Below are 25,084 nucleotides of genomic sequence, written 5' to 3' on the forward strand. Positions count from 1 at the left end.
TGTGGAAAAAGCCTATTACAGAGTTCAAATCCTCTTAAGGAGCTGGCGTAGGCGGTATCGTCCTCACAATCACCTGTCTGGGAAATTTGAGCTGATGGGACCTGAACAGCATTGCAACGCCAAGCAATAACGCCACCTTTTGTGCTCAGGTTCATTTTATTGCCGGAATCATTCTATCACCTGCCTCTTCCCTAGGGGCTGAGCTAAGAGACTGTTACATCTATCAGCAAGTCCATCTGGTTCACCGAAATTTATCTCACAAATAGTAGCTGGTCAAAAGATGAGAAAGTGGCACAAAGTGGTCAAATTTTTGTAAGTCCTCTCCCCCACTACACATACACACAACTCTGGGGAAAAGCACCGGCTTCTCTTTCACTGGAGCAGCAACCTATGAAGTGATGGGTCCTTTCAGAGCATTCAGATATGGCCTACATTGGGGCTGATACTTATTCCACTTGTGTCTGGTATTTTATTCAGGTTAAACCTGCAGCGATTCGGTCTTCCACTGAAAGTGACTTTTTCTCCTAATCTTCATAACCTGGAGGGAGTACAAATCATTTAGACATATACAAAAGGTAATGATGCATTCATAATATAAACAAAAAGCAGGAAATTTTTTTTCCTTGCAAGTATTCCTGCTAAATATTTTAAGAATCAGTGGGAATTATGATATTTATTCATTTTTTAACCATGGGTCGGATTTGCAGCACCCCTTCAACCTCCTAGTCTGGGGCTAGAATGTAGTTTCCCACACTTGGTGCCCTACTGGTCAAGAATGCATGCTCTGTAGCCACCTGGATTTGAATCTTGACTCTACTATACAGCTAATGGTGGCCTAGAGACAATAATAGTACCTCCATCATGAGATGGTAGTGAGGATTCATTTGGTTAATAGAGATGAAATATTTAAATAGTAACTAGCTGATCATAAGTGCTACATATTATTTTGATTATATTCCACCGAACACTCGTTCCAAGAGATGTTCCTGGGGAAACAAGAATCTGTGGTCAAATAAGATTGGAAATACTTCACAGTAATATGTTTCATGAAATCTATAAAGCTTATCAATTAGGTACCAGTAAGAAAGGAAAAGCAGGAAACAAGGCTCTCCTGGGACTTGGCAGTTCGGATTTCAATTTTATTGCTTTCTTGGCATGTGGCAGGTAATCCTTTTGCATCTATATCAGTAACAAAATACACCAACTACAGCGTATCTTCCTATCTTAAGTTCTATCAGGCACTTGGTTATTGCTTTGCAAGAAAATATGGAATGGTAAACCCTGCAGTACTGAAGTTTTGCCACTCTAACATCGTACATACACCCCATTGCTGTGTTTCCATACCTCTTGGCATATACAGTAACTTCTCATTTCAGTGCCAGATTATGGTGTGATCTTTCTGAAGACATTTTGAAGAGCAATTAAACATCATATACATTCTAAGAAGATATCTAACTCAATTAATATGATGACAATAGGAACATCTGTGACCAAGTTCACATGTGCCCAGCAGTGACCTCAGTTGAGCAGGTCTCAACTGCTGCCTCCCAACAGCCCCTGTAAGATGCCACTGTCCAAGAAGTATACTAGCTTCAGAGATGATAAAATATGGGAGGAAAGTACTGCTTAGAATTGATGAAATACTTATGAACTCCTTTAGGACCTCTCCAATACGCATATTAGCATATTAAAAGTAGAAGGAAGCACTGCAGTAAAGAAACCATCTTCCCTGATTGAAGCCAACATATCAGACCACACAGCCTTCTTTACAAGTTAATACCTATCAACCTGTTAGGGTGTGCTTAAATTAAACCTGATATTGCAGAGTAATTGGAAGAGATTTTTTAGCTCCTTTATATTCAAGTAGCAACAAAAAGAAGGAAGACAGACCCTAATGGAGTTCAGAACACGCTACCCCAAAATATGGCACCTTGGCATATTAAATATTTTAACCTGGAGGAGTTTGAAAAAAGGGCAACAGCAGGAAGGTCAGTTACTCTGAGCTCCCCTGCTCCCAACTCTTTTCCCCTGAAGTGGGTCATAAAATCCTTAATGTGAGAGTGCCCTCCCTCTACCCAGAGGAAAGGAGCATTCTTATCTCCAAAAACGTAGGGTGCCCAGAAGAGTCCTAATAAGCAGGCCTTGCTAGTTTCCCCTAGTTTAATATACTTACCTCATACTCTTTAACTTATCATATATCTCTACAACTGCCCACTTTTCATCAAAGAGAAAAGATACATAGATCTGTTTCTTCAGGTCTTCCTTTCCTTATGAAGGCTTCCGTATCACATAAAACTTACATTCATTACATTTGTGTGCTTCTTTCCTGTTAATCTGTCTTTGTCAGTTTAATTTCCAGACTCGGCCAGGGACTCTGAGAGAGCCAAGAAAAACTTTTTCGTCCTCTACAATCCTGTTTGGTATCAAAGACAGAAAAGTAGCCCCCAAAGAACTGCTAGAGACTAGTGATGTGTCAGTCTCTCCATACTTTTAAGGAAAATACTTGCCTTGATCTCAGTCCAAAGTTCTCATGATGAGGAGACTAACACCTTGGAACTGGTCAAATTCTAGTTTAATAACAAACATTATTGAGGTCTCAATATCTAATAAGCCCTGAGCTCAGGAGCAGAGCTATGAAATAATTATGCAAGTTCCCTTTCATCACTGTAAAAAGGTAATAGTAACATAATAACAGTGTTATTGTCTATATGCAATGGAAGAAAGGAGTCAAGAAACCTTGTAATATAATACTTTATACCACCCTAATTACAGTGCCTGGCGCAGATTGTTGCAGGGTTCATTCCAATGAGAAAGATGGAAAGGAAATGTAAGAAATGCTGCAAGAACAAGGGCCACTCTCCCTCCCCTGTCCTCTGCTCTAAAAGGGCAGATTCCCATAGAGGCCACCAAGCAAATGGCTCACTGTCCTCTGGCTTAGTTTAACGTTAAATTCAATCCATTCTAGTTCCTTTGTGCCTGCAAAAAGAGAGGAACTAAATGAGCCTTCAGCCTACTTGGCATCTGGTCCTCTGCCCCTTGCAAATGCTGGGGCATGACAGAGCAAAGCAACAACTTGTTCCGCCTTCAGCTTGGCATTTGGGATGAGAACCAGAAGTGAGATCTGTTAGCAGAGGGGAGAAAAGGTGCATAGGAGCATTGGCCAGTAGGCTGGAGACAAACATCAACTCAGGGCTCTCACTTCGAGCCCCAGAATGGCAACCCAAGTAAAGGATGGTGCCTCAGGTACTGCCGGATGGCCCCTACTGACCCTCCGAAGTCGGGGCTGGTGAGAACTTTGTGAGATATACAGGCCCACTTTCACGGGAGTTAGAGCCAGACTAGGTACGGAGATTTTGAAGACTGGGATACGTGTCCTCAAGAGCACCCACTTCACAGCCAAGCTCCCAGTTCTTCTCCCCTGTCAGAGCAGCACAGCCAGCCGCTCCTACAGTGTTGTAGTGCTTCTGTGTACTCACAGCTACTCTGAGCAAGATGTCAGAGCTTAGAAGCTTAGCCTCCTGCTGGGAAAAAGAAACTGAAGTAAAAGAGAATGGTTTAAAGGGGGTTATTTGGAGGATGGGAAAACTATTAAATCCGCTTACTTTCTTTTCCCATTTTTCATCTTAAGTGACTCAAAAGGAGGGGAGGGAAAAAGGTGTACAGTTCATCACTGAAAAAAATGACTGCTGGCAGAAAGTTGCAAGAGCATTGGTTCTGAATGTTCTCTTCAAAGTAAGATACTGTTTTCTGCTACTGTAGGGTCAGGTCTCATCCTATTAGTCTGATAACTAAAAGCTACAATACCCACTAGGGAATGCATATGCTTCATTGCTCCAGATTAAGTGTTGTAATAATAGCTTGTCTTCATGCACCAAATCGCTCTCAAAAGAACAAAGAATATATGATTTTTAAAAGTCTGACTGAACTCATTTATAAAATGTTAACTAATAGAGACAGCCTGGTATAATATCTGTCTGATGCCCCATGGATGGGTAACTGGTGTTACTTGATTTCACTCTTTAAGACAGTTAGAGCTATCTATTTATGGTGACTTCTTAAAAGTTGAAGCAAAACCCACACAGAAATTGGAACATCAGTAATTGGCAGTAGTAACAAAACTGATAACTTTAAGTTGGGTTTGGCTTCTCCAAGCAGACATTAATAGTGATAAGGAACAACTTGTTGAATCAACAAAGATTGTCCTCACTTACAAGGAGGAAAGGAAGAACAAGGTAGATATGCGGCCCAGAATCACACCCATGAGAAAGAGTAAGGCGTAATACAAGAGAAGAAGAGTGGAGGTAGAGGGTTGGGGATGCATTCAAGGGAAAGTTTGGTAGAGAAGACATTTGCAAACCAGTGACAGAATTTGAAAATGGTAAGCAGAGGGAGTTAATCTTATTTTTGTAGCAGCCTCTATAACTGCCTGGAGGATGGAGAGAGGCCACAGAGAAAAAGATGGCATATGTCATTGGTTTCCATGGCAATGCCTAACGGTATCACCATCAGAGCATCATGACTTAGCAATGAGAGAATAGCAATGAGGATATAATACTAACATATTACTTTTAAATCACTCCCCAAGCTCTTGTATTTATTCACTAATTTTTACACCTATGACATACAGAATATTATCCATGTTATTTTGGAGATTAAGAAACCAAAACAGGAGCAGTTCAAATGGACACAATCCTGAAAAGTAGTATTGCTGTTAATCTTTCACCATACATCACTTGAGAAATAATCTATGTGAAAGACTGTTTCACTGGTTTCATTACAAGTAATGAATTTTGAGCTAATTATTTTTTGGAAAATGTACTACTGTTGTATGGAGGAAAAACCATTTCTAACAACTATTCATATGTTTCTTCTTTGCTTACAAAACAAGAAAAAGCAGAAATTTCAACTATTTCAACAGCTCAGCATTGCTTTCCAAACTTTTTGCATCGAAGATTGCTAGTCTGTCTATCTTCCCCTTATTGCAATTGGCACTCTTTCAGGCTTTTAATATTTTTTTCTGGGCTTTGTTTCACTTTTGTCTTCTGTCTCCTTCTCTCTCCTCCTTCATTCATCTGAAACATAATCCCCTTCAACACACTTTTAAAACCAGGGGTGAGACCTGTGACCATATAACTCCAAAATTCTTAGTAGAACTAATTAACATGAAGAAGGAGTTCGTATGGCAGCAGAGAAGGCTTTGGAGTTGGACAAACTGCAAAACTGCATTCTAATTGTGCCTCTGCGACCTATCAGCAGGGTGACCTTGGACCAACCACTTCCCTAACATTAAAATAAGATAATAGAATGTACTTCACAGAGTTATGAGAATAAAATTAAATAATGTATATAGAGTACTTAACAATTATTATTCCTGGAGCTTTGAAAACCTAGGGGTCTCTCCCTAGGTGGCTCTCGTGTCACTTTCTCATATCCTATTTTACATTTTCTACCTTGGCTCTAAAGTCATTTGACAGTTACCTCTATTAATATCATGAGGGGAAAGAGAAATGCTCAGAAAAACTATGTTCACACTCAGTATCTGTTAGGACCTCAGGAAGCAGCTGAGAGACTGTGGATCTAGAGACCAAAGTTTTCTTGCTGTGTGCCCTCTTACAAATTGTGTGATCTTGGGCAAGCTACTTAACTTCTCAGACCTTCATTTTCCTCTTCTACAAAATGTCATCAATACTTCATAGGGGGTTATAGGGATCTTGTGAAGGTTAAATGTGATTATGAATATGAAAATTGCCTTGGACAAGAGCATAACACACAATAGATGCTCAATAAAGTATTAACTGAATATTACTATGAATTTAAAATATTCCCTACCTTCTCACTTTCCTCAAATTTAACAATTTTGGTATATCCTATAATATAGTTGCTAAAATCATGTAGTAAAAGAACATTTATTAACATGAGACAATGCTTGTTATATATTACTAGGTGAAAAGAAGTATTTCTATCATTTTTGGGTTTTGTTTTTAGAAACACACACAAAGAGACTGTAAGAATTTTTACCAAAATGTTAACAATGATTATCTCTGAGATGGTATGTAGGTGGTTTCCCTGTTTTCCAAGTGTCCTGAATTAAGCATGAACCCTTTTCCCTTTAGGAAGAAAAAGTAAAACTAAAATTTAAAAAGGAAACTATGGCAACTTTTAAAAAGTATTATATTCTTAGGTACATAAAGCATGACCATGGAAGAAAAGCAGTAAAAGCAGCAGGGAACGTTGAGAGACAAGGAAGCAGCCAAGAGCTTGGGGGGGAAGGGCGAGGGAGGAAAAGAGGTCAGAGAGAGGACATGGGTCAAGTCAGGGCTAAGACTCAGAAAGAGCCTTGTCCTCTTCCAAGCATTTGTTTCTGCGACCACCAAAAAGCCTGTAGGGATCCAGGGTTGTGTCCCAGTGAGGGAAGCCACCACATACCAGTTCCACCAGAGAACTGGGAGTCTGTGGCCTTCTGAGCTCTGTGGTTTCAAACTGCCTATCTTTTCTCTCTCAGGTCCATGAAAGGGTGATATCCTTGCCTGCCTTCATAAAACCTAAAAGATGACTCAGATGGCCTCTAATGTGGTTTTCAAGCCTAGGAGTCTTGGGTACTTAGGTACCCTTAGGTTTACTAGGGTAAATGAGCAATAAACCAAAAGCTATTGCCACTAGGTGGCATGCCCCAAATACTATTTCACTTTGAAACTGGCAGAAAAGTTGAACCAGAGACCCTCTAAGTCCAAAGCATTGTTAGAAGCAACAAGGTGAAGACCATTTAAGGTTTTCAGTTTCTTCCTGGTAAAAAAAAAAAAAAAAAAAAACAATCATCACAATCATCACCTCCATAACACTACTCTCCAGAATAATAAATTCAATGTATTTCTCATGGACACATCTGAAAGTCTCCTTGGAAGACTCCCCTCCCACCCGCACTCTGGTCCCCATCAGGGTCTGTAACCAATAACCCCATCTTTAGCCAACCAAAATAAATAAGTGCCCTCACAATACTCCAAAAGTAAAAATAGGTCTCTGGAATCATCACTGAAAAATGTCCAGCTGCAGATGTCAGATTAGCATTAGATGAAGGAGGACAAGAAAGGTCCTAATGTGGGATCTATTATAGTTGAAGAAGGACAAGAATGGTATTCAGCCCAAAATGAATATACTCCTTTTGACCTAATAAGCTTCTTTTACTAAATAGCAGTGCTACTGCCAGGACCTCCATATTTAGCTAGAGCTATCAGTCATTTACACCTTGCTGTCTTTTTTCCTAAAAGTTACATGCTGTTGAATATCCTGTAAGAAGAGGATTTTGTTCAGGAGGCTAAAGAGAGGGACCGTTTTGAAGCACATGAAAAGAGCACTCAGAGAGGAGGGAACAGGGTGGAACCTTGAACTTCAGGACTCTACATCTGGCTGCTGAGGCTCTCTGAACTCTTGGCATTTTTGAGTGAGGAGAGGAGAGTGGAGAAATAATTAGAGGGAAGTGCTGAAAGAAAGGGATGTGGCAAGACACACTTTGCATAATTTGCAGATCTGCCTAGGACTATCTGGATCATAAAGCCCTAGTGATGAAATATGAAGAAATATAGGCAGTTTAGTATTTTCTGATCATATAACTAATAGGAAACTGCCCCAATTCCCTGTTATTTAAGTAAATTAACTATGTGAGATATGACAATAAATATAAGGACAGATTTTTTAAAGCAAACTCCCATGGATATTCACACAAATGGGTACTACCCCTTTAAAGTGGGAACCTTAGGAAGCTGATCACTCATTTTGATGATACAAAGCATTTGGGGAGTTGCTTTTTTTGAATTGATTTTAGAAACTGACACATACCTTTTGAAAAGCCACAGTACTAACAAAACATCATTCTTTTTGAAGATGGATTTCACTTGATGATAGAACCAAAAGTCATGTGGAACTAAATCTGGCAAAAAGGAAAGATGATCAATAGGAATGTTCTATTTTGAAATGAGATGACTTTGAAGTATTGACTGAAAGTATATGTTCTGGTTTCAGCGTGGGCCCCCATACCCATTCCACTATTTCATTAGCTTTGTGAATATAAGCAAGTTATGAAATCATTCTGTACCTCAGTTTCCTCATCTATAAAATGCAAATGATAATATTGCTTACCTGATAACGCTTATATGTGATTAAATGAGATAATATGTGTAAAATACTTCCATGGTACTGGTACATACTGTTTACTAAATAAATGGTCATATTGGCAGTAGAGGCAATAGCCATAATAGAAGTAGTGGAAACCACAATAAAAGTATACTGCCTCCTGAAATAGCAGCTTTTAATAATCACACTGATTTGCATATGTTTTCTGAAAAAATTTTTAAATCTTTTTTACTTATTAGCCAATCCTTATTTAAACTCAGGTGGTACATATTTCCAAAGAGCTCCTCCGTCAGTGGAGAATATTTAAACAGCAGTTTCTGCATCAGTGGTTTTAAATTACTATACCAATACATTCGAATTAATTAAGATGCTCTATTTTCTAGACATGTCAAATATTGTATGCCTTTGTTAATTCAACAAGATATACAAGGCTAATGCAGATCATTTTAAAAACTACTAACATAGATCCTAATCAATCAACAAACAATTGTTGACCAGGAATTTTGGACTGAACGGACTAGCCACTGTGCTAGCCAACAGAGATTTAGGAAATTAGACCAGCAAGAAGTTTTTGGATTTTTTTTTTTAAGATTTTATTTATTTGTTCATGAGAGACAGAGGCAGAGACACAGGCAGAGGGAGAAGCAGGCTCCATGCAGGGAGCCCAATGTGGGACTCCATCCCGGGACTCCAGGATCACGCCGCGGGCCCAAGGCAGGCGCCAAACCGCTGAGCCACCCAGGGAACCCCTCTTCTAGGATTCTTTCCCCAGTTTTTGGATTCTTAAAAGTACTTTTAGTTAAAAAAAAAAAATACTACTTCTAGCTACATCCCCACCCTACCCCACGCACACAACATCACCTCTAAAACAACACCCAAGACAATAGTGATTATGGAAAGCAACCATTTTATATCATTTTGTACTGAGTTACCATGCACGTGCACTATCTTTTCAAAACGTAAAGAGAAACTAAAAATTAAAACTTTTTTAAAGGATTGATTGATTGACTGATTGATTTTAGAGGGAGAGCAAGCATGAACAGGGGTAAGGGCAGAAGGAGAAAATCTTTAAGCAAACTCCTCACTGAGTGTAGAGCATGGCATAAGGATTAATCCCATGACCCATGAGATCATGATCTGAGCTGAAACCAAGAGTCTGATGCTTAACCAACCAACTGAGCCACCCAGGTGCCCCTAAAATTTAAAACTTTTATATAAACCAAGAAATTTAGTAGTTTATAATTCTGATCCATCTATTTTAATTATCTTTGTGTATCCCCCTTAACTCAGAAAGAAAATTAAATCACCACTGTGATATAGGATAGTGATATAGTATTGCTATTGATCCCCAGCCCATTAATTACTCCTAATTTCCCTTGTAAGCACACAATAACAGCTATGCAATCTATCAATCTATGTGCTCCAGTGACTAGCCTGTTGAAATGCTTTGCTAAATGAATTTAGTTGTGGCAGGGTTATCAGGATCTCACTGTCTGGCTGGGTAACCATTCTGTAGCTGGCCAGCAGGGTCTGCAACCCACATAGCGGAGTGGCCCAGCATCCTCCTCATCCATCAGCAGCATGTCTCCCACAGGCACTGAGCAATGACCTTCCTCCATTAATGCTGAGGCTCATTTTCCTTTTGGAAGCTCATTGCTCTGTGCTTGATTCCAGAGAGCAGTATGTCCTTCAGCTTTAACCTTGTCAAGAAATCCATCAATCAGTCTATCCACAAACATTTATTAATCATCTCCTATGTTCCAGGCACCATGATAGATGCTTTGGGGCATGTCAAGAAATACAAAATGTGGTTTCTAACCTATAAGATTTTCTTGTCTAGTTCAAGAGATAGACTATCTAACAATTCCAAAAGTAGAATCATAAAGGATAGAATATTAAAAGTGACAAATCAAGAGGTGAAGAGGAGGAAAGAGAACTAACATTTATCAAATGTCTATATACTGTGCTAGGTGCTTCATATATGCTTTTTACTTAATCATCCTGCCAGCCCTGCTTTTAACTCCATTTTATAGACCTAGAGATGAAGAAAGTTGCCTAACATCACACAGATAAGAAGTGGCAGCACTTGCATTAAAACTTCAGTAAATTTGATTCTAAGGCTCTGCTGTGCTGACTCTAAAGCTTTGTTCTTCCCCACGTATACTATACTTCCCCATAGGATATAAATGCCCCAGGAATTAATTGGAATGACCTATCACTTGAAGTGATAACATTAGATACCATGAATAGGGGTTGAAATCTGAGGAAAGTTTTCAATGGGTTAAAAAGCCAAAGATAGGTAGAATGTCGTAAGGCAAGAGGAAGGAAGGGTATTTCCATTTTGTAAGAAAGGCCTGTACTGTGGGGTAGAGATGGAAAGCCCAAGCTGGTGAGAAGAGCATTAAGAGCCCAACCCTGTCACCTGCTCTTCAACACAGGTAAACAGCATGGTTGTGAGAGCATGTAGCTGCTTCAGGAATCAGCCAGTTTATAAATAAGTGGGCTCTTCTTGGGAGGCTAAAGCCCTGGGAATACACTGGGAGTGGCATGGGCCTGGAGTGTCTTAAAACCTTATATGTTGGGGTACCTGGGTGATGCAGTAGGTTAAGCAACCGACTCTTGGTTTCGGCTCAGGTCATAATCTCAGGATCATGAGATCAAGCCCTGCATTGGGCTCTGCACTCAGCACAGTGTCTGTTTGGGATTCTTTCTCTCTTTCTCTTTGCCCCTCCTGCTCCTGCTCTCTCTCTAAAACAAATAAATCTCTTTAAAAAGGGGGGGGGGATCCCTGGGTGGCTCAGCGGTTTAGCGCCTGCCTTTGGCCCAGGGCGCAATCCTGGAGTCCAGGGATCGAGTCCCATGTCGGGCTCCCGGCATGGAGCCTGCTTCTCCCTCTGCCTGTGTCTCTGCCCCCCTCTCTCTCTCTCTCTCTCTATATCTATCATGAATGAATGAATGAATAAATAAATAAATTAATTAATTAATTAAATAAATATTTTTAAAAAAACAACCTTGTGTGTTTTCTTAGAGATTCTTGGTGTATGTCAGGGAGATGGACCATACAAGACCAGCAATTTTACTTTGTTATAAATAATGACTATATTAAAACAAACATACAGATATTTTGGAGTAGATTCCAATGTTGACATAATTTTTTTTTATTTTTTTTAAAGATTTATTTATTTATTCATGATAGACACAGAGATTGAGAGAGAGGCAGAGACACAGGAGGAGGGAGAAGCAGGCTCCATGCTGGGAGCCCGACATGGGACTCGATCCCGGGACTCCAGGATCGCGCCCTGGGCCAAAGGCAGGCGCCAAACCGCTGAGCCACCCAGGGATCCCAATTATTTTTTTTAATACAAGACATTAATGCAATGCCTAGCTTGTAGTGGGAGACACCATGAGCTTTGGGCGCTGGCCCAGACAGCTGGTCGTAATAGTTTACTATTCTCTGCCATTGGGGATTTCTCAGCATAGACATTAAAAAGTGCTAGTGTGGATAAGACAAACATAGGGCATAGCACAAAAGGAAAGGAAAGGAAGTCCATATGCTACTCCAAGTCTCCATGTTCCAGTCTCCCTTGTCATCTATACTCTCATGTTGTTTTTATTTCTTGTACTAAATGATTAGAAAATGACCCATTAGTACATTCTGTGCATTGCTTTGTCCTAATAAAGTCATCCTTGACTTCGCTGTTTATCTTAACCCCACGTCTGATCCATCAGCAAATCCTGTTCTATGTTACAGATGTATCTAGGGTCCACAGTGTCACCACCTCTACTGCCAACACCCTGGCCCAAAGCTCATCCTCACTGTCCTGCATTGTCACAATAGCCTCCTAGCTGGCTCCCTATTTTGGCCCTCACCCCCAGATTCTACGCTCAACACCATCTGGAGGGATCATATTATAGACTACATCACATCATGAAAGCCCTCTGGCTCAAAATCCCCAGTGACATCCCATCCCCCCTCAGAGTCAAAGCCTAAGGCCTCCGCATGTCCTTCAAGACCCACGCAGTCCTTTCCAGCTACTTTCTCTCTTTTCCCTCCTCTCACCACTCACCAGCCACACTTGTTCTGTTTCTGAGCGAGCCAAGCATCTTCTTCCTCAGGGCTCTTGTACTTTCTCTTCCTTCTCCCTGGGATACCCTTCCCTGAGACATCCACATGGTAGTCTCCCATCCCCCTCCAGCTCTCCATGCAAATGTCACTTTTTCATTGAGGGTTTTCCTATTTTTGCAAAGCTCTTACTTCCCTGCTAGCAACATCTGGGATACCATGTCTTTTTTTTTTTTTTTTTTTTTTTTGATACCACGTCTTATACCTGTTCATTGTCTACCACCCTCCACTAAGATGTCCGTTCCACAAGGGCAAGGATTTTTATCATTTCATTTACTCCCAGCACCTTGAATAGTGCCTGATACTTAGTTGGTAGGCAACAAATAATAGTTGGATGAATTTGGTAGTCTTTTGCTCAAAAAATTTTCTTAATAAAGCACGGATCAAACTAAACTACCTGCCAAAAGGCAAAGAGAAACTGCATTTAAATAAAATTTAAAACCAGTTGTAGAATTTGTATAGTATACTCTTTTGTTGTTGAAATGATACGTTTGGGTACATATTTTTCAGTACTAGTCGGTACTGACTATATGCTAGCAGTTTGATAAACATACTATCCATAGGCCACGTTATATGCTCTTATGCAAATGTTTGTAATTGCATGAACAAAGCTCTGGAGAAATACATACCAAACCATTGGAGAATGAGTACAAGGTTTGAGGGAGCAAGAGAAGACTAGCTTTATTTTATACTTTTCTCCATTATTCAAGTGATTCATAACAAAAATGTATTATTTTATAATTTAAAAAGAAAAATATCTGAAAAGACTGGATATCAGTCTTATGTCTGTTGAAAATTTCCCATTTTCATCGATTTACTTTGGATTTGGGGCCTGTGGTAATTTACATGATTGTAATTCTCCCAGAAATTCTTTCTTGACTGCCATAGAAAATACTACAAGTTTTGGTGCCATCCAGAAAGCAAAGGATGAGGATGATGCCTTTTCTTCCCCTTTGAGTTGCATTTTGTTTTAAGATATCTTGTTCTAATTGGCATTGTTATGAAATGAGAAATATTACATACAAGAATGCTGCAATCCACATTTTCTGCCTATCTTTTTGTCCCACATGTTCTTGAGATTTCTATCAGCTCGGTATCTACCATTTCCACATCTGTAGTATAACAGCGTGGTGCAACAGTCCTTTGCAATGCTGCAGACCAACAGAAAGATGCCAGGCCCCGCCGCAGTTTCACAACACACAGGGTCTTCCCGCCTTAGCTGGAGTGATGCCCAGAAAGGCTCGGCAGAGGATTCTTAAGGTCTCCACACAGAGACCAAGGCCTGTCACAACTGCAGTGTTCGGCTCCACACAGTCGGCAAAGGACGTCGTCCGTGCAGCAGTTTGCCTGTGTCCCTCTGGCTCACGCTTGTTGTTGAGTTGAGCAACTGGGGCTGTTCACTGGCAACAGAGATTTCCACAACCTCTCCCATCTGGCTTTTCAAGGCTGCTCTTAGGAGAGTTACTTCTGCCCCTCAGTGGCCACGCCCTTTCCCAGGCTGGGCCCAGCGGAAGTCAGGCCAGGAGGGGAGGAGGCGTTGCAAGTTGTGGGAACCACAGGAACTCCACACTCCTCCTGACAAGATCTACTCCACCTGGCTCAGAACCAGCTTTGTTCCTCTCCCCCATCCCCCAGCCCTCTTGCCCTGAATGGCTGACTTGGGTGATATTTATACTCATAGTTTCACACTATGGAGGTTTGGGTACAGGGATCAACACTGTTACCACTCAGATTGCACTCAAAAAGCCTGATGCTGAAACATACTTGACCTCCATTAATCAAGTCATGCAAATGGGGGGGGGCGGGGGAGCCAAGATAGTATTTTATATATATGTGGGGTCGGGGGAGCTGAGGGAGAGAGAGCAAGAGATTTTTTCATGGTAGCAGTGGTTGCCAAATACTTGGTTTCATTTGACTGCTGCTAGAGTGCACAGCTTTGATACAACCTTTCCAAAAGGTAATTTGACAACATGTACCAAAAGCCTTAAAAATGTACATATCTACCAGTAATTCCATTTCAGAAATGTAATCTAAGGAAACACAAGATGTACGTACAAGAATGTTCTTTGGCAGGTTACATCCATAGGCATGTACTACTTTAATATTTTAGAAGGTAGAAGGTACTTTTAATATTTTAGAAGGTAGAAGGTTTTTTTTTAAGGGCATGAGGAAGTGTTCATGATAAATGAAAAAGCCACTATATTTATGTTAAAATGTACATATTCTATGTAAAAATGTACATATTCCATGTAAAAATATGCATGAGAGAGGGAGCACTCCTTTCTCTTGAGCTACCCTCTGCCCTTGGCTACTGAGCACTGTACTCTCTTCTAATTTTCTTCCTAGTCACTTGCCACTCCTTCAGTTTCTTACATGTGTCCTCCTCCTCCTCCTCCTCTTTCCAATGGACACATATTGGAGGGCCTCAGGTCTCAGTCTCAGATTTCCTGTCCATCTTATTTAACTTCCTAGACAGGTCTCTTTTCCATCCTCTCAATCAGATGATCCTCAGATTAGAATCCCTAGTCCCATCCTCTCCCCAGGGCTCCCACCATATATCCAACTGCCTGGGCCCAACTGGATATCGAAATCTTCACTAGGATATAAAATTTTCACTCAAACTTCTCATATCCAAAACTAAACTCTTGATTTCCACCACTGCATTTCCCCTACATACACACACACATCTGCTTCTCCCTTGTTATTTTCCACCCCTGTAAATGGATCATCATTTCACTGGAAATGAGATTGGACAGCATCCTTTTCATGCCTGCCTTCCTTACATCCAACCCATCAGCAAGTCCCATTGTTTCTATGTTCAAAATATATGCCAAATCTAACAACCTTTCACCATCTCCGCCACTTACCCCTCAGCCCAGGACACCAACATCTTTTCCCTAGACTTCTGTAACAGCCTTTCAATGGGTCTCTCTGCACTCATATTATGTGCCTATAATCCATTCTCCACACAGCAGTCAGTGATCATTTTTTAAAAATAAGTAAATCAAATCAAAAGGCAAGAAATCCATTCCAAAATGTTAAAGTTATCCAGGAATGATGAGATTATGAGCTGTTCTTATTTTTTGTCTGTTTCTCTGTTATTTGTCAAACTTCCAACAACAAACATGTTTCACTTTCCTAGCAAGAAATCAAATTTTTTTTTGAAAAAACAAAAATCATTATAGGTTTCAGCCTGAAATGTTAGGAATTCATCTCCCATGAATCAGTTCTAGCAGACCAGGACCAAACAAGCTACAGAGCAGTAGTGAATACTCCACCTCCAAATGCAACTCTAGGAGCAATGGAGGAACATCCTGAACTAAGGTGGCACATACACAGCACTTGTGAAGCCACTTCTCCTCCTGCCCCAATGTGTGGCAGACATCACTAAATGATTGCTATCATTGCCAGCTGAGTTTAGATATAACCTCAGAATCCTTCTCAACACAGAGGCAGCGACTATCACTCACTTAGGATTGATACTTAAGGGGAAACATATTAGTCATCTGTAATAAGCATCCTATCTGGAGATTGAGAAGTTAAATTCTACTCTTTTTTTTTTTAATTCTACTCTTTCTTAAGTGAGTATAATGCACTAAACATTTTCAAATCAGTTTTATTTCTAAAGTGTCATATAACTTTGCAAAACCCCATTTGGTGGGTAGGGAAGATTTTTTTTTTTTTTTAAAGATTTTATTTATTTATTCATGATAGTCACAGAGAGAGAGAGAGAGGGGCAGAGACATAGGCAGAGGGAGAAGCAGGCTCCATGCAGGAAGCTCGACGTGGGATTCGATCCTGGGTCTCCAGGATCGTGCCCTGGGCCAAAGGCAGGCGCTAAACTGCTGCGCCACCCAGGGATCCCAGGGGAAGATATTTTTATCCCCCTTTTAATGGAAATGAGAGTCACAGTAGCGAGAGTCACACCGCAGGCTCTGGTCACGTCGTTGCCACACTCCTGTGTGCTTTTCCATGGTTCCCATGAGCCTCTGCAGGCTATGAGAGAGGTCAGAACTGCATACCAGACCCTGACCACAGGAGAAAGGAACATAGGGGCTAGGGTTAGCACCAAACCTGAGCAAAGATGGCCTGTTTGTAGGTAATGAGTAATTCATTACTATTAGCAACTTTGAAAATAAATAGTGGTGAAACAGATGAAGTTCACAAATTTCATAACAATAGCCATCATCCTCTTCAGGGGCAGGGCCTCTGAAAGACAAACATGTTTATTGGTTACCATAGCAACCGTGACTGGCCAGTCTTCCATTTGACCTATTCTGAAGTAGCTTTTTATTCAGGGCTCCAAAGCCTGCAAAGAACAGATTACTCAAATGGCTTTAGCATCTTTTCACACTTTCTTGTCACCTTCTCTACAGTCATACGCGAGTTCAGTGACCAAGAAAAATAAAGCATTCACATGACTGCCATGAAATAGAGTACACATTCCCACTGCTGTTCCATCTGTCTGAAGTAAGCAGCTTACTCCATCAGCCACTAAGCACTTCTGATTGCCATCAGAGGTAGTGTGACCCCTGCCCTTGGCAAGCCAATTAATGGAAGTTCCATGGTAGGAAATAAGTGGAGAAAACTCCTATTCCCAAAGGAATAGGCATGGCACTCTAAAATAGAAAAGACCAGCGAGAAGATTAATCTTTTGTAACATGGTCCTGCCAGTGGTATCATTGGCAAATGGGATTCATCTTCTCTTCAATCTCCCCTTCCGCTCCCTTCTCCCACACATATCTCCCATTAACTGCTCCACCTCTCCCCACCCTCCTTCAGCATTCTCCCCAATTCCCCACAATCAGGTACCCAGAGGCTAGACCCTCTCTATTCTTTACGCACCTTTATGCCTCTTTAGTTTTAAAATGAACTGCTGCATATCTGAGCAATATACAAATGGCAGGGGCCATCCTTTAGCCAAGGAATTTCCTTTTCCTGATAGCACAATAAGAATGCTTCTGGTATAGACTGGTTCTGCCTTTTTTGGGTGCCAGGGTCAAGTGGAGGTAGGGAACTATAGAGCACTTAGGTTGTGCTGTCAGCCCCACCTCCTTCAAAGATTATTCCACACACATCCACCCTTCCACCCTAAGACTATGGGCTTCCAGAATCCAAGGCTCTATTTCACTTTGCTGCAAGAATGGCCACTGCCCCTCATTACTGCTGGCAAATGAGAGCCTGACTTTCAGGTGTGCTGGGTAAAAGTGATTATGCAAATGATACTGTTCAAAGGACGGTGGGCTAAAGTCAGAACGAACACTGGGATCAAACATAGTATTTGACCCCTTCCACTTGTTAATCACATGTGTGGACTCTGTCTAATTTCCTCTATGGGATAATAATTGCCATAAAGTATGATGTGCTGGTATGATACTAATATAGTACCACCATGGTAATACCATCTATGCCAATTATAGACACTAGAGAAGTCAAGTGAGATGAGAAATACAAAGTGTGGTTTAACTAAATAAAAAATAATAATCAGTAAATTGCTTTCAGGGTGTGCCTAAGTGCCATGCAACTCCCAGTAACAGTTAGGTATTCTGTTAACTATGTGCCAGACTGGATCTGTTTTAAATTTAACTCAATTACAATAATTGGATTTATGAAGGGCCATTTGCTCACAATCAAAAACAAAACAAAAAGGACCCCTCCATCTCTCTCTCCCCTCCAGGAAAAGTGGAAATGGCATCCCTAACGTGCCCCATGTTAGTGTCCTAAGTCTGCCAGCTGTCCAATGTCCAGTCACACTGTTTTACTCTGTGCTACTTACACACCTTCCAGCTCCAGCTCCATCTATCCCATGGCTCCTAGGATTGGGCAAAGAGAAATAGGTCGCTCAGGGACAGCTAACAAAGTGGCTTCTCTGAAGGAGGCCTGCAGGCTGGATCAGAATGGCTGGCATTTCTTAGTGGAAAGGATGAGGCGAAGGAGACCCAACTGACAAGTACATGGGCAAGAAGGAGGTTGTTTGCAGGAAGAGAGTGACAGGAAGAGGTGCCAGTTGGAATGAGCCAAAAGCTGTGATGAGTTGCTAAAGGATAAGCACCAAAACTGCAGGAGTTAGAAGCCAGGAGGGAGGTATCCCCAAAAGACAGCCACCAGATATGACTGGCTGGGAAGCAGTACGCCTTTCCATTGGCCCAGCTTTCTGGGGCTCTCCCTTGTTAAAGGGGCCTCTCTTGCTCTTACAGGGCCTGAATTCTCATAAGACTCTTATCTAGATCCCAAACAGGTCTGAGAAAATGAACCAGGCTGGACAAAATGGTAGAGTTCAAGGAAAAGCTATGACTCCACTCCTCACATTAAAAAAACAAACAAACAAAAAAACAAAAACAAAAACAAAAAAAAAACAGGGGCACCTGGGTGGCTCAGTGGCTTAAGCGTTGGCCTTCAGCTCAGGTCATGATCCCAGGGTCCTGGGATTGAGCCCCATCGGGCTCCCTGGTCAGCGGGGAGACTGCTTCTCCCTCTGCCCCTCCTCTTCTTGTTCTCTCTCTCTCTCTCTCTCAAATAAATAAAATGAAATAAAATCACAAAAAACAAAAGATGGTCCCCCCAGTCACCAAATCTGTGTCAGATCTACCATCATCCTAAAAATGGTAGGTCTGGACCCTGCTTCAGGAGTGTAGTTTCTTATCCTGGTGAAACACAGAAACATAAGGGAACAGGGGGGAATATAGTTACATTTGTTGCCTTATAATTATAGGATCCTAAAACAATAGGCTTGAAAGGAATTTGATACTCCACACCCAATAGGAAGAATATGGGTCACAGAGGACAAATTCATGCACAAGAGTTCACCATGTGAATTACCCCATCCTACCCCACCCACCCCACACACAAATATTGTAGTTATATTTTGCCAAAGCAGGGCAGCATATTCTGGTATCATGCCAAGACAAGGCTTTCAGTGGTTTCCCATTGTCCTTAGAATGAAATCCAAACAACAGGGCCTATAAGGCCTGGCATGATAGGGGTCCTACCTCCCTGGCAAACCTTATCATTTGGTGTTGCAGCCTGCCTTGCTCATGCTGACTTAGCCACTCTGGGCTGCTCTCCAATCCTTTTTCTTGCCCCAGAGCCTTGGCACCAGCTGTTTCCTGTGCCTGTACTCTGACACCACCTCTCTTCTCAAACAGCTCTTTCTCATCCTCAAACCCCAGTTTCATGCACACCTCCCAAGAAAGCCTCCACTAATGAAGTCATCCAGCAGATACTGAGAACCAGCAGCGGGCCAGGTGCAGCAGTGAACTGCAAAGCCCCTGCTCTCCTGGGGCTTACATTCAAGTTGGTGGCCACAGACAATAAACAAACAAACCAAGAAATATTATACATACTCTGTCAGATGTGGTAAGTGCTATAGAGAAAACAAAGCATGGTTAGGAGTTAAGGGAGAAGATGGGGGGGGGAGTATTATTCTATTTTAAAATCCTTTATTCTCTCTCTTGGCCTTTGTTCCCTTTATAATGCCCATCACAATGTGTAACTTTTTAATATGGGTTTGTTTTTGTTTTTAATCTAGAATGTGAACACCCACTAGAATGTAAACTCCATGAAGGTGAGAGGGAGGATTTGCTGCCTTATTTTCCATTCATCCCAGCACGTGTACTATGCCTAGTAGGTGCTTAATAGAAAAATGTTGAAAAATGGAGGGAGGAAGGAAAGCAGGCAAAAGGTAGGAATTATGGAGAAGAGCCAAGAAATCAGAGACTAGAAAAAGACAAGCTGAGTGGGAAGGTGGTCTCAGTGGAATATTACCCTACAGTGGACTTTAACTGGTGAGTGTGTGTGCATGTGCATGTTGATGGGAAATGGGACTGGGAAATGGGAGTAGAGATTGGCCTGGGTTCACATCTAAAGGGTTTGACATAGAATAAAAAGAAGAAACTTAGAACTACCTCACTCTCCTAAGAAGAAGAAACAGATGTTCGGAGTGATTGCTCAGCCAAGTGAGGTGAGAGTTGAGAAAGTTTCAACTCTTAAAATGGAACTGAGACACTACCCTTGGAAGGGAGTGATAAGAGGGACAAATGTCGGTCCTGTGTCCTTAGTGCTGCTATCTTTGGGAGGTACATGTTCTTTGAAAGTTTTTAATTGGTGAGAAGTTACTTTATTGAGGATGAATGAAATGAGCACTCATGTATGTTGATGGTGGTAATATAAATTGATAAATAACACTATAAAGGCAATTAGGCAACATGTATTAAAAATGCAAATGCCCAGAGATCTTAAAATTTTGTTTTAGGTGTTTTAAGGAAATAATGCAAAATATGAAAAAGTTTTATTCCCCAAAATATCCAAAGATGGTTTTTTAATTATTAACAAATTATAGCATGCAAAATAATCTTAAGTGTCCTACAATAGACAATAACCAGAGTATATTCACTTGATGGAATAGTATGCAGTCATTAAAAATAAAGTTTATGAAGACTGGGTAAGTCTTCTGGGTAAGTATTGAAAATATTTCCTATAATGTTTAGGAAAAAACACAATAATAAAATGTTTATACGATATGGTCTCTCACATAAAATTTACATCTGTGTAGAATGTAAATTTACATTTATACTATATGGTCTCTAACATAAAATTTACATCTGTGTAGAATGGAAAACACCATATGATTAAAGCAAAGGTTAAGAGGAAATGTTTCTAAATGTAAACAATGATTCAATTTAAATTCACCTCCACAAATATTGATTGAGCTGTGTAACATGAAATAGGAAGTGAGCTCTGCACTGAGGATAAAGAGAGACCTTCCAAACGAGCTAAAATACTGTTCAGTGAGCTATATGGTAGAAGAAATCTATGTGTTTTTTTGTTTTTGTTTTTGTTTTTAAGCAAACAGGAAGACCTCGAAACTCAGATTTGGTAGGGCAATGGGGAAGGACAGTCAAGAATGGAGTTTGAGGGAGGAAAGTAGTATCTAAATTCCAAATCAGAGGGAGAAAAAGATAAACACAGGCACGGAAACAAAGAGATAAAGCATAGAACCAAGAAAGGTGGAGAGTTTTAAGCAGAGTCAACAGCTCGTGAAAAAGACCAGAGACAGCAGGAGAGGGTGCAGCTCATTCAAAGAATTGAAGGAAATTCCATTTGACGCAAGCATCATATGATAGGGACTCAGAGGAATAGGAAGCTGAAGACATAAGCAGAGCCAACCCTGTCGAGTGGTTTGGATACTGAGGGCAATGGGAAGCCTTTGAATTGTTTTAAGATCTGTGTTTTGGGAATATCTCTCCCTGGCCCTGCAACTAGATTGGAGGGTGGCTAGGCTAGAAGGAAGGGGGTCAAGTTTAAAAGGCTATTTCAGTAATCCAGGAGAAAGAGAAGGATGGATTTGTCTTTGAGTAAAAGGATTATGGATAATGTTTTGACCTTCAGATTTTTCTACTGTTTCCAATCTTCACTTAATGAGCATGTGTTATTTTCATAATGGGAAAAAAGTAAGATGTTTTAAGGAAGAGGAACTTTATAGTATTATGCCTGAAAGTCCTTCTGAGCTTTTGGGACTATCTGCTAAGCCCGGGGCCTCTGTGTTTGTGTAAGAATCCACAACCACATGCTGACCCATAATACCCTGGGAACCACCCACAGTTTCTACCCTGAGAAAGTGGAATTGACGATAGGCAAGGGACTCAGGTATATTTGGCAGAAGTAACAGCATCTGAGAAAAGAGACAGATGGTTTCCAGCTCAAACATAAAATCCAAGTTTTCATTTGTTAAGTTATGTATCCATTCATCCACAAATACTGAGCACCTACTAACTCCAGGCACTGTTCTAGGTACTGGGGATACACAAATGAACAAAATGACAAAGTTCCAGTTCTAGGGGGCAAGCAGATTGTCTACAAACAAAAGCAGATCGTCTACAAACAAAAATTTACCCATGTACCCCATTTGATGGGAAAGTACCTATGCCATACTACTACTTATTGACAAGAATGGCTTAGGAAACAGAAATAATTGCAGGTTCCATATTCGTACTAAGTGTGGCACCTGTTCACAGGCCTCTATAGCTACAGTGTTTGCAACTGGGTTGAGTGACACTCTTTCCTGGAACAGTATCAATCTCATATACATGCACGTAAATTTATAAACAAAACAAATTTCTCTAAGGCTCCCCGGCCAGTGGGTACAAATGAGGTTACAATAACAATAATAATTCACATCTTATTCATGTGTTCTCCTACCATTTCAGGAGGGACCTCAGCAATCTGTTCTCCCATGCTTGTGTTTAGGGCAATCTCATGGGCATCTCAATCCAAGGTCATCTCATGTGTGTTCAAAACAAGCTTCTTATATTCTTGCATCCCACCTTCATCAGTGATGCTTGCCATAAAGCAATCATTTGGAGTAGCATCTCACCCCAGCCCTTCATGAGAATTCTGCTTCCATGCCCAGAAAGCAACTTACAGAGATCCCCAAAATGCAACTACTGAGGTAGCACACTCTTTTAAATCAGGAAAAAAGTTCCTTTTATCTAACCTAAGGGAAAGACCCAAACTGAGTGCATTATAATTGTTCAAGATTCTGTAAGCACTAGCTCTGGAAGTGATTAGCAATGTTTGCGTGCACCCTAGGTAGCATTTGCTCACCTGGACCCCATAACAATGTTGCTTGTGGCCCTTTGTGTCAGAGTTCCATGTAAAAAACAAACAGCCTTTTTGGCTTCTGCTTGCAGTCTCCTCTCCACTGAATGCAAACCTAGTCCACAGGCTCGTCTGGGGAATAGCCCAGTGCCTCCTCCACACAATTCTCAGCTCCAAGCCCCAAGCACAAATATCCCTCAGCTGGGGCCCTCTGGGGTCACCAGATGGACCCAAACATGGCTATATCTTAATTTAGCAGGTGAGATGGACCAAATTCAAACAGATTAAGCATGGTTTAGGAGAGTATTAGGGCAGAAAAATCCTGCCTGTGCCACTGAGAAAGGGGGAATTAACAGAGGGAAAGGTAGTCTGGAGTCAGTAGTATGCTACTTAGGACACTGCGCTTCAGGATGCAACTGTCCCAGCCCAAAGGAAGAACGCACCCTCCATCCTAGCCCCCACTACTTGTCATACATGACTGTCTGGTTTAGAAGCCCTGCTATGGAGGACAGAAGATCTTAGGGGAGGGAGGGAAGACAGCAATATTGCCAGGAACTATTTCTAAATTTCAATTCTGGGGCTGTAATCCAAATTGTATTTGCTTTTTGGGTTTTGTTTTGTTTTTTAATTTTTTAAAGGTTTTATTTATTTATTCATGAGAGACAGACAGAGAGAGAGAGAGAGAGAGAGAGAGAGAGAGGTAGAGACACAGGCAGAGGGAGAAGCAAGCTCCCTGCAAGGAACCCGATGTGGGACTTGATCCCGGATCCCAGGATCACACCCTGAGTCAAAGGCAGACTCTCAACCTCTAAGTCACCCAGGCATCCCCCAAATTGTATTTGGTAGCAAGCTTTGCCCTGTAGAGGTTTAGGGTTTTTCAGATGGTGGATTTTGGCCCCTACTCAGCACTAGAAGTCAGGTCAGGAACCTCCTGTCAGTTCCAAGACCACTGATTGAAGTTAGTTATTTGTACAGAGAGACCCCAATCCCCTTGCCCCCTAAACAAGCTGGAAATCCTGAAGGCCACATCCAGAAACAGAAACATCCATCTCAAAGGCCAACTCAAATGCTACTCCCTCCATGAAGCACACCTAGAGTTCCCACCCAGAGGTCCAAACTCTTTGTAATCTTTTTTCTTTTTCGTATAAAGTTTTCCAAGACTTTGGCCTCTCTTCACCCCATTGGGTAAGGATTTGTATGTCCATTTCCTTTGCTAGCAGTTAAACTATCGATGACAGACACCAGACTTCATCTCAGCAGCCCCAGCAGCAGCATGCAAAGTCCCTCCTGTAACACATACTTGGTTAAGTAATTACTGAGCCAAGTAGGTGTCCAGGGGACCACTTATAAAGGCCATTTTTCTTTGGCCTTGATGTGATAGGCCCTGAGTTGGAATGGACAATTATAAAAGACCATAGAAGTGTGTGTGTGTTTTGGGGGGGGGGGGGGTACAAGCCAAATTTAACAAAGGTCAGAAAAAAACACAAATACATATTAGATCTGCCACCTGCCTATGGTGATCATGAGCCTGTCAAGTATCACTTGAGATCCTCATGTCATTACGGAGAGGCAGGTATCTCTATTCTCTGGCCATTATGTGGCCATCAGTGGTATCCTCTGGACTAAAACCCTTGGCCTCCGTCCCCAACTCCTTTGATGCCCTCTCCTAGGCAATGCCTTTCCTTGAGTTTTCCAGATGCCTGCAGCATTCCCCCACCAGCAGCTCATTGGTATTAGCAGACAGAGCCCACCAGTTCCTCTCTAATGCCACTGCCCCTTCCCGAAGGCCTACACAACCATCAAAATCCAGAAAGCAACCTCTTACCCATATAAGTGATTACTTTTAAAGGCATGATCTATTCAAGCTGACTTCTTGCAGAGTTCTTTCATTCACTGAAGCAGTATTTCTCAAAGCATTTGAATCATCTGGGATGCTTGTTAAAACATTCCCACTGAATCAGGCGTTCTCTGGGTGAGGCTGGGAGTCTGCATAAGTAACAAGCTCTTTAAGACTGTAGCTGATTCTGTCTCAAGATAAAAGTGCAAAGAACTAGTTAATCTCATCCCTATACACACCAAGTTTAGGGTTTCTTAGGATTTCTTCTGTGCTTCCTCTTCTTCACTGCCCCTGTCTTACCACACCACGTGCTCAGCCCATTCCCTCTCCCTGTGGACTTCCCATGGCAAATCCCTTCCATCAGTCCCTGGAGCACCCTGGCCTCCACTAAGCTCTAGATC

The 25,084-nt window shown here is 41.4% G+C and overlaps 2 long non-coding RNA genes across 8 annotated transcripts in view; one reads left to right on the forward strand and one right to left on the reverse strand.

The window, feature by feature from the left end:
- Positions 1-25,084, forward strand: part of LOC102152432 — a 163,547-nt gene that overhangs the window by 16,931 nt on the left and 121,532 nt on the right. For 2 of the 5 annotated variants that reach the window (XR_005365377.1, XR_005365378.1), the window contains exons 4-5: positions 19,396-19,606; positions 19,779-19,873. The exons of 2 other annotated variants lie outside the window; for them this stretch is intronic. This is a non-coding gene — a long non-coding RNA (uncharacterized LOC102152432). The remainder of the gene's footprint in view (positions 1-19,395; positions 19,607-19,778; positions 19,874-25,084) is intronic. One more of the 5 variants, XR_005365379.1, reaches the window with a different exon arrangement.
- The window catches only part of LOC111097592, a 143,088-nt gene that overhangs the window by 16,473 nt on the left and 101,531 nt on the right, over positions 1-25,084 (reverse strand). The window lies entirely within an intron of this gene.

The sequence above is a fragment of the Canis lupus genome, chromosome 10 (genome assembly GCF_011100685.1).
Source record: "Canis lupus familiaris isolate Mischka breed German Shepherd chromosome 10, alternate assembly UU_Cfam_GSD_1.0, whole genome shotgun sequence".
In the NCBI taxonomy this organism is placed as follows: Eukaryota; Metazoa; Chordata; class Mammalia; order Carnivora; family Canidae; genus Canis; species Canis lupus.